Source organism: Humulus lupulus, chromosome 9 (genome assembly GCF_963169125.1).
Source record: "Humulus lupulus chromosome 9, drHumLupu1.1, whole genome shotgun sequence".
NCBI lineage: Eukaryota > Viridiplantae > Streptophyta > Magnoliopsida > Rosales > Cannabaceae > Humulus > Humulus lupulus.
In genome coordinates, this window is record NC_084801.1 from 24,142,905 (window position 1) to 24,155,962 (window position 13,058).

A 13,058-nucleotide genomic window follows, 5' to 3' on the forward strand; every position below is an offset into this window, starting at 1 on the left:
GTGATATGCTCTCACCTCGAAAGCATAAAGATGTCCAGAGTTTAACTGGACGGATGGTGGCATTAAGTAGGTTCGTTTCAAAATCTACAGACCGTTGTCTTCCTTTCTTCAAACTTTTGAGAGGGGGCAAGAAGTTTGAGTGGACAGACGAATGTGAGCTCGCATTCTAGGATTTAAAGAAACATCTCCCAGAACCTCTAATATTGTCAAAGCCTATCGCAGGAGAAGTCTTATACTTGTATCTCGCTACTACCGAGCATGCCATAAATGTTATGCTCATCCGAGAAGACAATAAGGTACAAAGACCAATGTATTATGTAAGCAAAAGGTAACTGGGGGCAGAATCGAGATACCATTTAATGGAAAAACTAGCTCTCAGCCTGATCCACTCATCTCGAAAGCTCCGACCTTACTTCCAGGCACATCCTATTCATGTGTTAACTGACCAACCACTGAGGCAAGTAATGTCTAAACCAGAAGCCTCGGGTAGATTGTTAAAGTGGGCAGTCGAACTCGGAAAGTTCGAGATCACATATCACCTGAGAACGACCATAAAAGGACAAGCCTTGGCAGATTTCATCATAGAATGTACTGGAGTGTCTGATGATGAGGTTATAACCCCAGCTCGCGAGTTGTGGAAACTTTATGTCGATGGATCATCCAATGAAAATGGATCGGGGGTAGGAATCATACTAATCAATCCAGCAGGAATTCTTTTTCATTCCTCCTTGAGGTTCACCTTCAAAGCATCCAATAATGAGGCTGAATATGAAGCATTATTGGCAGGACTTCGACTGGCCAGGGAACTCAAAGCAAAGGCAATACACTGTTACAGTGATTCGTAGTTAGTGGTCAACCAAATTTTTGGGGAATATCAAGCTTGTGGCATAAGGATGGCCGCATATTTAGAAAAAGCCAAGGCTGCACTCGAACAATTCAAGTTCTACGCTATAGAGAATGTTCCCCGAGAGCGAGCGGTCAAACTCGGACAGTTCAATATCACATATCACCTGAGAACGACCATAAAAGGACAAGCTCTGGTAGATTTCATCGTAGAATGTACTGGAGTATCTGACGACAAGGTTATAACCCCAGCTCGCAAGCTGTGGAAACTTGATGTCGACAGATCATCTAATGAAAATGGATCGGGGGCAGGAATCATACTAATCACTCCAACAGGAAGTCATTTTCATTCCGCCTTGAGGTTCACCTTTGAAGCGTCCAATAACGACGCTGAATATGAAGCATTATTGGCAGGACTTTGACTGGCCAAGGAACTCAAAGATAAGGCAATACACTGTTACAGTGATTTGCAGTTAGTGGTCAACTAAATTTTGGGGGAATATCAAGCTCGTGGCATAAAGATGGTCGCATATTTAGAAAAATCCAAGGCTGCACTCGGACAATTAGAGTTCTACGCTATAGAGCAAGTTCCCCGAGAGAAAAATTCAAATGTGGATGCCTTAGCTAGGCTCGCTGCGACTAACGAGGCCAACACACTGAACGTGGTCCCAATAGAATTTCTTGTTGGATTATCTTATACAGGATCTTTATTTATTTTCATGTATATCTAATATTAAACAAATTAATATGAGATAGCCTAAAACATGTTTCTAAAATTGAATTCAAAGAGAAACAAAGAATAGAATACTTACAGTATACGCAGCGGAATTAAGAGTCCTTCCTTCAGTTTCTCTAACTCTTGTATCCTCTCTGTTGCAGAGTATTATCAAGAAACTGAACCAATCTTCTATTTTCTTCACAATCTTCCAATGTATCCTTAGAACCACCTAGACTAGTGTGGGAAATTCTCAACACATGAGATAGATATAGAGAGAAGAAGAGAAAATAACAAAAAGGCTTAGAAAAGGACTTGTGTTTAGAGAGAATCTAAAACTATCAGAAAATCTGACTTGTGACTTATCAAACTTCTCTTTTGACTTCTCTATAAGCATTCCTTTTATAGACTCAATTAGGCCATTTAATTTAATTAAAAAAATCAATAAAATAATAGCTATTTTGAAGCCCTAGGTCGAAATTATCATGGGCTATAGACCCATGAAATTTCCCATTTGATTATAAGCCCATTGGACTTCAAATCAAGGCCTATATTATTTTCTATTGATTAGATTAAATAAATAATTATTTAAATCCTTTATAAAATTAATTATATATAATTTGAACCTTGATTTAAACTTATTTATTAATTTAGATACCAATTTATCTTAATTAATAAATCTGCCATAAGTTCTCTTTTCTTCCCAAAATTACACAACTCTGTGAAACTATCCAAAATTGACCTGGTCAACTTTGATAATTCTAATTGATAATTAAATCAATTAATTGAGACTATCTAGATGATTTTATCCAAGGTACAATGGGGACCATGGGCCTATGAAATCAAGCTCCAATAAGTTATCATAAATCTAACAAATAAATTTACTAACTTATTAATTCATCGTGACTCCACTATAGACTTGGAATTGCACACTTGAATTCATAGAACGCTCTATAACAAATATAGATACGCTATTAATTATCCATTGTTACAACCATAATTGTCACTCAATCCTCTATAGACGGTCTACAATGAGATAGGACTAAAATACTGTTTTACCCCTCATTGTATTTTATCCTTAAAACACTTAGTTCCTTGTAAATGATATTTCAGTAAACTAATTTAATTACTGAAATGAGATCTCTATCATTTAACACCTTGAACCAAACTAAAAGGAAACCATCATTTCACTTCTTCATCAGAAGCTATAGATGTTCATATCTATGATTAACACTCCCACTCAATTATACTACCGAGTTCCCAAGATGTAAGTATGGGCTAGTCCGTAGGGTAAGCTGGTAACGAACAAGTCAAAGAACTCAAATAATACAATCAGTTAGAATACTAACCACTCAGAATTGAGATTGAATTGACCTATGGTCAACTAAATGATATGACTAGAATAGATAATAACGGTATGTTTACTTATCTTATTAACTGTCAATATCGGTCATCTCCGATGTAACAAATACATCCGATCTTATCTACTTTGCTAATGTTCTGGAAAGAACATAACACTTTAATGTGTAAGTAGATCATATCGTAGATTGGCAAGTCAGTGTAAATCCGGTGCACTGACTAATCTTATGACTAACTTATTTTGAACATACAATCATATTTATATTCCACTGTGATTACGTCACTATAAATAAGATTAGCTATATGCTCGGGATTTAATAGAAGTTTATATAAAACAAATAATCATGAAAATAAAACATGTGAGCAAAGTGATTGACCAAGTCAAAAAATGATTTCTATTCTTTTATTGATTATAAAATGAGATTACAAAGAATTTAGGTTTTAATTAGGGCATAAAACCCCAACAAACTCCCACTTGTACTAATTGAAACTAATGCATTAATTCTACTAATCCCATTTCCTTGATATGCTTATCAAATGTAGCTTCTGGTAGTGTCTTTGTAAACGGATCCGCAAGATTGTCTTCAGTTGCAATCTTCATAACCTTCACATCTCCCCTGGCCACATATTCTCGAATTATGTGGTACTTCCTTTCTATATGCTGACTCTTCTTGTGACTTCGAGGTTCTTTCGAGTTGGCTATCGCTCCTGTATTGTCACAAAACAACACAAGCGGTTTCTCCATTTCTGGAATAACACCAAGATCCGAATAGAACTTCTTTAGCCAGACTATTTCCTTAGCTGCTTCTGACGCGGCTATGTAGTCAGCCTCCATGGTGGAATCAGAGATTGCAGACTGCTTTATGCTTCTCCAAATCACAGCTCCATCCCCAAGAGTTAACACCATTCCAGAAGTAGACTTTTTGTCATCGACATCAGTCTGAAAATCTGAATCGGTGTAGCCTACAGGGTTCAGAACACCACCCTTGTAGACTAACATATAATCCCTAGTCCGTCTCAAATACTTCAGGATATGCTTAACTGTTATCCAATGTTCCGGTCCTGGGTTTGACTGATACCTGTTCACTACTCCCACTGCATAGCAGATATCTAGTCTAGTACACAACATGGCATACGTCAGACTTCCAACTGCAGATGCGTATGGAACTTTTCTCATTGCATCTTCCTCTTCAAGAGTCTGGGGAGACTGCTTTTTTGAAAGATGAATTCCATGGTGGGACGGCAGATGCCCTTTCTTGGAATTTTTCATTGAGAAACGTTCAAGCACTTTATCAATGTAAGCTGCTTGAGATAGAGCTAAAAGTTTGTTCTTTCTATCCCTGATGATCTGGATACCTAGAACATAACTTGCTTCATCCAAATCCTTCACCTGTAATTAAGTGCTCAGCCAATTCTTGACATCTGATAATTTCTTAACATTGTTTCCAATGAGTAAGATATCATCTACATAAAGAACCAGGAATACCACTATTTGATTTTCCTTCAGTTGGTAAACACAGGGCTCATCAATATTTTGTTCAAAGCCATAGGTTTCGATTATTTCATCAAACCTAAGTGTTATCCCCAAAAATTGGATATTGATGACGTGGCAATAGAGGTGACAAGTGGCAGTACATGGTCCGTAAAAGACACATTAAATAGTCAATAAATACATTGACTCCTCAGAGTTGTGATAAAGTGACCCGGTAGACTAATGAAGAGTTTTGACTGCTTGAGAGGTGTCACGTCCAAGCCAAGTGCATCCGAGGAAAGCCCAAGGGGCGTGGTCGGACTTTGGTCCGAGGAGAGGCTAAGGACGTGGTCGGACACATGTCCGAGGAGAGACAAAGGTCTGGCCCTTATGCGTATGTCCAACAAGTGCATGGTTGTCCAAATAAAGAAATGGCATGCTAGAGGAGAGTGCCATGTTAGAGGAGAGACATGGCATGCTAGAGGAGAGTGCCATGTTAGAAGAGAGGAGAACCATGAGGTGTGGTCAGACCTTAGTCCGAGGAGAGCCTAGAGGTGTGGTCGGACCTTGGTCCGAGGAGACCCCAAGAATGTGGTCCGAGGAGAGCCCAAAAAGTGACTGGTCGGACTTTGGTCCGAGGAGAGTCCAAAGGGTCTGGTCCTTATGCATGTGTCCAACAAGTGCATATTTGTCCAATGAGAGACATGGCATGCTAGAGGAGATTGCCATGTTAGAGGAGAGACATGTACATGTCCTACCAGTAAGTGCATGTCCTACCAGCAAATGTATGTCCTACCAGCACTTTCATATGTCCAGCATGCATGTGTCCGACCAGCACTTCCATGAGTGGTCAGCAGGAGATATGGGTCGACCAGATAGAGGAGGACTAAGTCAAGATTCCCAGAAACAGCTTTAGCAAGAATCGGTCTGGGCACGCGCAGGAATCCCTCATTCTTCGCACAAATTGAGGATTCTGTTGTATTTTGAATATTTTGTGTAATTTAAATATAATATGAGTAATAAAATATCCCGATCCTAAGGGGATATCAGTTTCTGGTCCCAAGCCTATAAATAGAGGGTTAATGGGATCAGAAAAGGGACATTTGGAAATTTGACAATTGGTCTGAGTTTCTAGAGAGAGAAAGTGCGTCTTCTTGAGAGAACCCTTTTTTTATTCCTGAAAATTTACACTGAAGAAACTCAGTTGACACTGGTTCATCTGATCTTGAGTGTAATAAAGTAATAAAATCTTTAAGTGGATTAGGCTATTACCAACTGATCGGGGCTGAACCACTATAAAATCTTATGTGTTATTTACGTTTCTTGATTAAACTGTCTGTGTCGTTTAAATTCTCTTGAAGGTTTATCGTTTTTGATGTTCTCACGTCGTTGGCTAAAAACACAGTCAACACTAAGATTCCAGGAACGAGAAGCTTGCTTAAGTCCATAGATGGACCTATTTAACTTACAAACTTTTTCTTCCTGTCCAGATACTTTAAATCCTTCTGGCTGATCCATATAAATGACCTCGTCAAGCTTTCCATTAAGAAAAGCTGTCTTGACGTCCATTTGCCAAATCTCATAGTCGAGAGCGGCTGCTATGGATAGGAGGATGCGAATGGATTTGAGCATGGCTACCAGACTAAAAGTTTCCTCATAGTCCACGCCTTCTCTTTGGGTATAACCCTTTGCCACTAATCGAGCTTTATAAGTCTCGATATTTCCATCAACACCTCGTTTCTTCTTGTAGATCCACTTGCACCCAATGGCCCTAAAGTCACTAGGTGCTTCCACAAGTTCCCAGACGGAATTTGAGTACATGGACTCCATTTCCTATTTCATGGCTTCGAGCAATAGTTCCTTTTCAGGGCTAGCCATTTCCTATTTGAAAGACAATAGATCATCATCACTAGTGTCACCAACAACCATATTGGTTTCACCATCCAAACATAGCGAACTGGGTTTCTAGAAACCCTCCCACTACGACGAGGCTCCATGATTGTTTGCTCAGGAACAATGGTACTTTCTTCATTTAAATCGACTTGTGTCAGTTGTACATGAAGAGTGGGAATTTCATCATCAACTCGCGTTAATGACGATGGAACATTGGTTGGAGTCAATTCTTTAACCATCTCCTCTAAAAATACTTTGCTGCGAGGTTTAAAGTTCTGGACATAGACATTTTCCAGAAAAGTAGAATTTGTAGAAGTAAACACTTTCTTTTCTGAATGACTATAGAAAAGTCCACCCCGAGTACCTTTAGGATAGCCAACAAACGTGCAAACTTCAGTTGGTGGTTCTAGCTTTCCCTCCTTTTTCCTCAGGACGTGAGCGGGACATCCCCAGATTCTATAATGGCGTATACTAGGTTCACGACCATTCCAGCGTTCTAAAGGTATTTTGGGGATTGATTTTGACGGCACGACATTGAGAATTTCATTCGCTATTTCAACTGCATGTCCCCAGAACGAAGTTGGTAGAGTTGAGTAACTAAGCATGCATCTAACCATCTCCAATAAAGTTCTGTTTCGGCATTCCGCTACACCATTTTGTTGCGGAGTATCTGGGGCAGTAAGTTGTGATAAAATCCCAAGTTCAGTTAAATGATCTTGGAACTGCATATCCAAATATTCTCCACCCCTATCAGATCGCAAGATCTTTAACCTTTGACCTAATTGGTTCTGAGCCATTGCTAGGAATTCCTGAAACTTTGAAAATGTTTCTGATTTCCTATGCATTAGGTAAAGACATGAGTATCTAGAGTAATCGTCAATGAAAGTGACGAAATACTCAAAACCACCCCTGGCTTGTACATTCAAAGGTCCACAAACATCTTAATGCACAAGACCACGTGGTTCTTTGGCCCTATCACCCTTTGCAGAGAATGGACGCTTGGTCAGTTTGCCTTCTAGACAAGATTCACAGACAGGTAATTCACCTAAGGTGAGTTCCCTCAAAGGTATGTCCTTTGTAAGTCTTTGAATCCTATCATAGCCAATGTGTCCTAGACTCAAGTGCCATAAATACGTCATATTATTGTTATCGATCTTTTGACGTTTATTGGTCCTAGGTTTAGCTACTTTGAATAAATCATTGTTAAGAGCGAGGGGTTCGTTAGGTCGCAGAATATAAAGCCCGTTTTCCAAACATGCAATACACAAATGTGATCCATTGAAAGAAATAGATATATTAAAACTTGTGAAAGTCATAACAAATCGTTCTAATTGCAACATGGAAACTGAAATTAAATTTCTACTAAAATCCGAAATAAAAAATACAACTTTTAAAATTTAGTATTTGTTTCCGAACTTCAAACGAGCTATTCCTCTAGCTTGGACCTTAACGAACGCTCCGTTCCCAACTCTAAGCTTTAAGCCGCCTTCGTTCACTTCCTCCCACTATTCAAGAAGTTGTAAAGAGTTACAAACATGGTTAGTAGTTCCAGAATCATTAATCCAAACAGATTTATCATTCTCTAAAACACATGTTTCCAAGATAAATGAACTATAATCATTACCTTTGTTTTTCGCTGCTAGAAACTTAGGGCAATCTCGTTTCTAATGCCCCTTCTCTTTGCAGTGAAAGCACTTATCTTTACCTTTCTTGTTTTTCTTGTTCTTTCCCTTAGGCGTCTGTGCACTTGGTTGTGCACTCATCTTTGCAGGCTTGGGGTTGTTTATTTGTCCACATTTCCTCTTGTTTCCAGCTTTCGAAGACGAAGCTTGGTTAGCTTCAGCCTTAGCTAGAGGTGCAGCAACATCAGTAGTCTTATTTTGACCTCCTTTACTAAGTCCACCCATGATAGGTTCAATAATTTGAAGCTCGTTCATGAGCTGTGTCAGACCATAGTTGAGTTGAGCATGAACGTGCAGACACAGTGCCATCCGAGAATTTACGGTGCCATCATGAACGTGCAGAGACGGTGCTTGTAACGCCCTAGTTACCCCAGAACAGTTACGGTGAACAGTGAACCGGAAATTTGACTCGCTACCCGAGTCCTTTGGTTAAAAACGTGATCTAAGTGCTATTATCAGGTTAAGGTGAAAAACTAGTAAAAAGGAAAGGATACATTTCACTAAGTAAATAAACTGCTCGTGAGCCTTTCAAAATGTTTACAAGTAGTTTGTAATACAAAAGAGTCGCTATTGTTTCAAATTTACAGTCCCCGCCGGCCTAAGCGGAAAAAATAGGGTAAACCCCTAGTCCCTCAGAGAACTCCTTGACCGTGGCGGTCAAGCGGCCCTGTATGTACAGAACATCGCCCAAGCTCTCCACTCAGGGTTGGGTGAGCTTCTCTTTCCCTTTACCTGCACCACAAAGCACCCATGAGCGAAGGCCCAGCAAGAAAACACAATAAAGCATGATATAATATCAACAACGGTCGTAATAACCATTCAGGACTATCAGTCCAAGCAAATAGGTGACAATAGCCAAAAGTCACAATAATGAGCATAACTCCCTCTAGCCATATGACGATAGGGTCACCAGGGCTTAACTGATAAGTGATTCTTTCATAAGTTTGATCAGGATAGGTGCATGGTGAGTGGTCACCAACATAACCTACCTCCCGACTCTAGAGTCGTGCTATGGACAGCGTCCCCTAGCCATGTGACAAACAGTCACCGGGGTCATATACCTTGGCTATAAACATCTGGTCATAGACCAGGCAAGCGCTTATAAGTTCTTCGACCTTAGGGTCGGTCCCGCATTAATGCCATAGAGCCATTCACTGCGTGATCATCGACTTTAGAGTCGGTCCTTGACTAGTCAGTGTCTCAAACAGGTAATCAGCGTTCATTAGCATTTAATATGCAATCCATGTCCACATATATCAACCAACATGCCTCAATATCAAACCATGCATGTCATATTCCTATACAGGGTGCAACTGTATTCATACACTGTTTTCTTACCTCTGGTTCGAGTGAGAATTATTATATGAACGACCCCTGAGAACGATCAACCTTTAAATTCCTTGACGGTCACCTGGTCATAACCAAAATATAGGATTCATTGATAAAAATGATAACTGAGGGTTCCCAAACCAAGATCTAGCCTCCGGGACATCAAACATAACTCAACTAGGTACTAGGTTCAACCCTGAGGCCTAAGGTTTGAATCCCCAAGCTAAAAACATCTTTTTGGCTAAATTTTCCCTGATGGGCCGCGGCTCACCCTCCTGACAGAGCCATTTTAACCTTTAAAGCCAACACAGGCCGCGGCACACCATAGTCAGGCCACGGCTCATTTCGCAAAACAGCCAAGAAACCAGCACGCACCAGCCAACTCTCCCCTGCGTTTTCCCTTGGAACCAACCCTCTGAACCAAATCTAAACTTCCTCCAAACACTCAATTTAACCTCTAAACATCACCCATAACTCACCCTCATCAAAACCCAATCAAACATACACAAAATCTCCTCTTGATCCCCACTTTCTACAACAAAAACCATAAGCTGAAAACTAAAAGGAAAACAGAGTAACACCTGAAACCAATGACTAAAACTCACCTCAAATTCATATTTGAACCTCCTTCAATGGTTGAACCAAGTCCACCAACCCATCCTTTAAGTTTCCTAGCTTAAAACCCCACCTTGAGCTCAAGAACACCAAAGAGAAATATAGAGAAGGGTGATGTACGGGAAGGGAGAAGACAACCCCTGTTTTTGTTATGTTTAATCTTTATCCTTCTACAGCCAACTAAAGGGTAATATTAATCCCCTCAAATGACCAAAATACCCTTAAGCCACCTAAAGCCTCTAAAACCATTTCAAGGGTAAAATTGGTACTTTCCGCTTATCCCGTTAATCGTAATTAACGCTTCCCAATTCCCGCTAATCTCAATATCCCCAAACACCAATAATTCATATCCCGTTACCCTTAAATCCCCGGTAACGCTATAATCATTAATATCACCCCGAGACTCACCCCGAGCCCCGAGCTCAAACCTGTTATGACCAAACCGATAAATCATGTTTAAAGATCGTCTCATGTCGAAATACTTGAACCAATCCACATTATAATGTGGTCTCACAACATATCATTAACATGCAAACAAATATTCAATTATACCCTCAACGGGCCAAATTACCAAAACACCCCTGTAAACAAATGTGGACTCACATGCATGCATTTAACATCATATTATAATATAATTCTCATAAACATGCATAAACACATTTAATGGCATAATTAAACAGTTATGGCCCTCCCGGCCTACTAATCCAGCCATTAAACCCTAATAGGGAATCCAAGGCATTACAGTGCTATCCAAGCATTTACGGTACCATCACGAGCATTGACGGTGCCATCACTAACGTGCAGAAACGGTGCTCAAATCTGGGGATTCCTCAATCATGACGAATTTAGAGTTGTCACCAATCAATACTATGTTGATATTCTGCTTCCAATTAAGGAAGTTTTCTCCAGTGAGTTTCTCCATCAAAAAGTTGAGAAAGGATGGGAGTAGACACGAACACTACTTAGCTTAAAACTACAAATTACCAATAAAATATAAATCAATCACATTTGCTCAATAAAACTCCTATTCACACAAATTTCAAGAAATAACCCAACATATACCAAAAATATGTAAGATATGAGAAAAAATACCAAAAAAAATCATATCTCTATTTCTTTAGGTTTTTAACTAATCTATGATATCCTTGTCCCGGTTGGCGAGAGTCAAAAATACCACTAGTTAAATAGAGTTGTAAACTCATTTAATAATGGACACCACTATTAACAACCTACTATTCGATCAAAATAAGAAAACAAAATCTCTTATTTTATGAGCTAGACTCACGGTTTCAATAATCATAGATTTAGTCCTAGTAGTCATCGTAGGGGTGAGTCTAGTAGAGTTTGACCTATAATTATCTATCTTTCGAAATCTAACCTTGTCAAAATAACTAATGAACACCTTCCATAGGGGGAAGAATCAAAGCGCCTCGAGGCCCCATTAAGCTATTGACTATGTTAAACAAACGGTGGAGATCGAATAAAATTCTTAAAATGAGCTCATTATAAAATTAAAATTAGTATTTTTATTATTTTTTTTTAGAAAATTAATGACTATGGTTTTCCAAAAAAAATTAAACAGATTAAATTTTTTTAAAACCAAAGTCCTATAATTTCTTATTAATTCTAAAGTGTCACATTGAAACAAATTCAATTAATTTAGAATTAATTTGTTGCTAATCAATATTTAGGTTTAACTAATATAATGAACCTATACAATTAAGTCCAACTCAGGTAAATGGGCCTTAACAATTGGGCTTGTATGGAGAAGGCCTGGGTCCAGTATGTCGTTTCCACTACAAAGGCCCCCTATCTTCCATACAAGGTCCAAAAGACAGGAATTTAAACCTTCGTTTTATATATTGTTATGAATTGATTAGGCCCATTATAGTCATGCAAAGCAAATGGGCCTTCACAAGTGGAATCACCCACAAGAGAAGAATTTAAACTTTACATTTTCCAATGGGCCCAAATAAAACCTATCATTTTATGAATATTTTATTTGGCAAAATACCATATATCCAGCAAACATATGGGCCACTATATGCATCTAAGCCCAATTGAAAAAATACCACATATAGTGCAAACATACATGTTATAATTGGATGGGCCTAATCATGTTACTATATGAGCAATTCTATGAATTTATGCAAAAATACCACAATATATTTCATTTGCAAAAATATCACAATTAATTATCTATAATTTATCAAAAAAAATTCAAATTAATTAAATTTTTACAAAAAATAATAAGTCAATTTAAATGAAATTTATCAACAATTAACAATAGTTAATTTAAATTTCATTTATCAACAATCAACTTGGTTTTAGGTTAATTTGATAAAAAAATATTAATTTAATTTAAATAGGATTTATCAACAATTAACCAAAGTTAATTTAAATCCCATTTATTAAAAAAAATATATATTTTGTTAATTGGCTGAAGAAAAAAAATTGATATTTTTCAAAATTTAACAAATTTTAAATTTTAAAATCAATATCTAAACTATTTTCCAAAAATATCTTGTGTTGTTACAACTATTAGCTAATATTTTAACCATTTAAATATATATATATAAATAGTTATAACAAACTTAAAATATCTCAAAATAGTTAAACAAATTCAAATATCCATAAAAATATCTAACTAACAATATTCAAATTCAAACAATTTAAATATTAAAAACATAGAATAAAAATATATTTATATTTTCAAATAAAGATTTAATAAAATTATCAAGAATTTAAATGAAAATATCTTAAATATCTGATATCATAATTATAATATTTTAATATGTTAAAGATTTAAAATTAAGTTGTTAGTCTATTTTTAAATTTGAATTTGAATCTTTGTAGAAAATATCTAATTATTTAAATCTTAACTAACAAAAATATCTTATTTAATAAAAAACAATTTTAAATGATAAACACAAAAAATAAATTTTTGGTTTTGATTATAAATAATAAATTTCAATAATTTTAATTTTCTTTAATTTTAAAAAAAAAAAATTTAAAATAGGATGAATAGTACCCGTATCGGGTACTGTTCATTGTCTGGGCTGCAGTGGTGTGCGCGCGTAGGACAGGAGGCTGCCGAGGGACGCGCGCGCGGAGAGGCGCTGGGTGCGCGCGCGTGCGTGCGCTCGCGCAT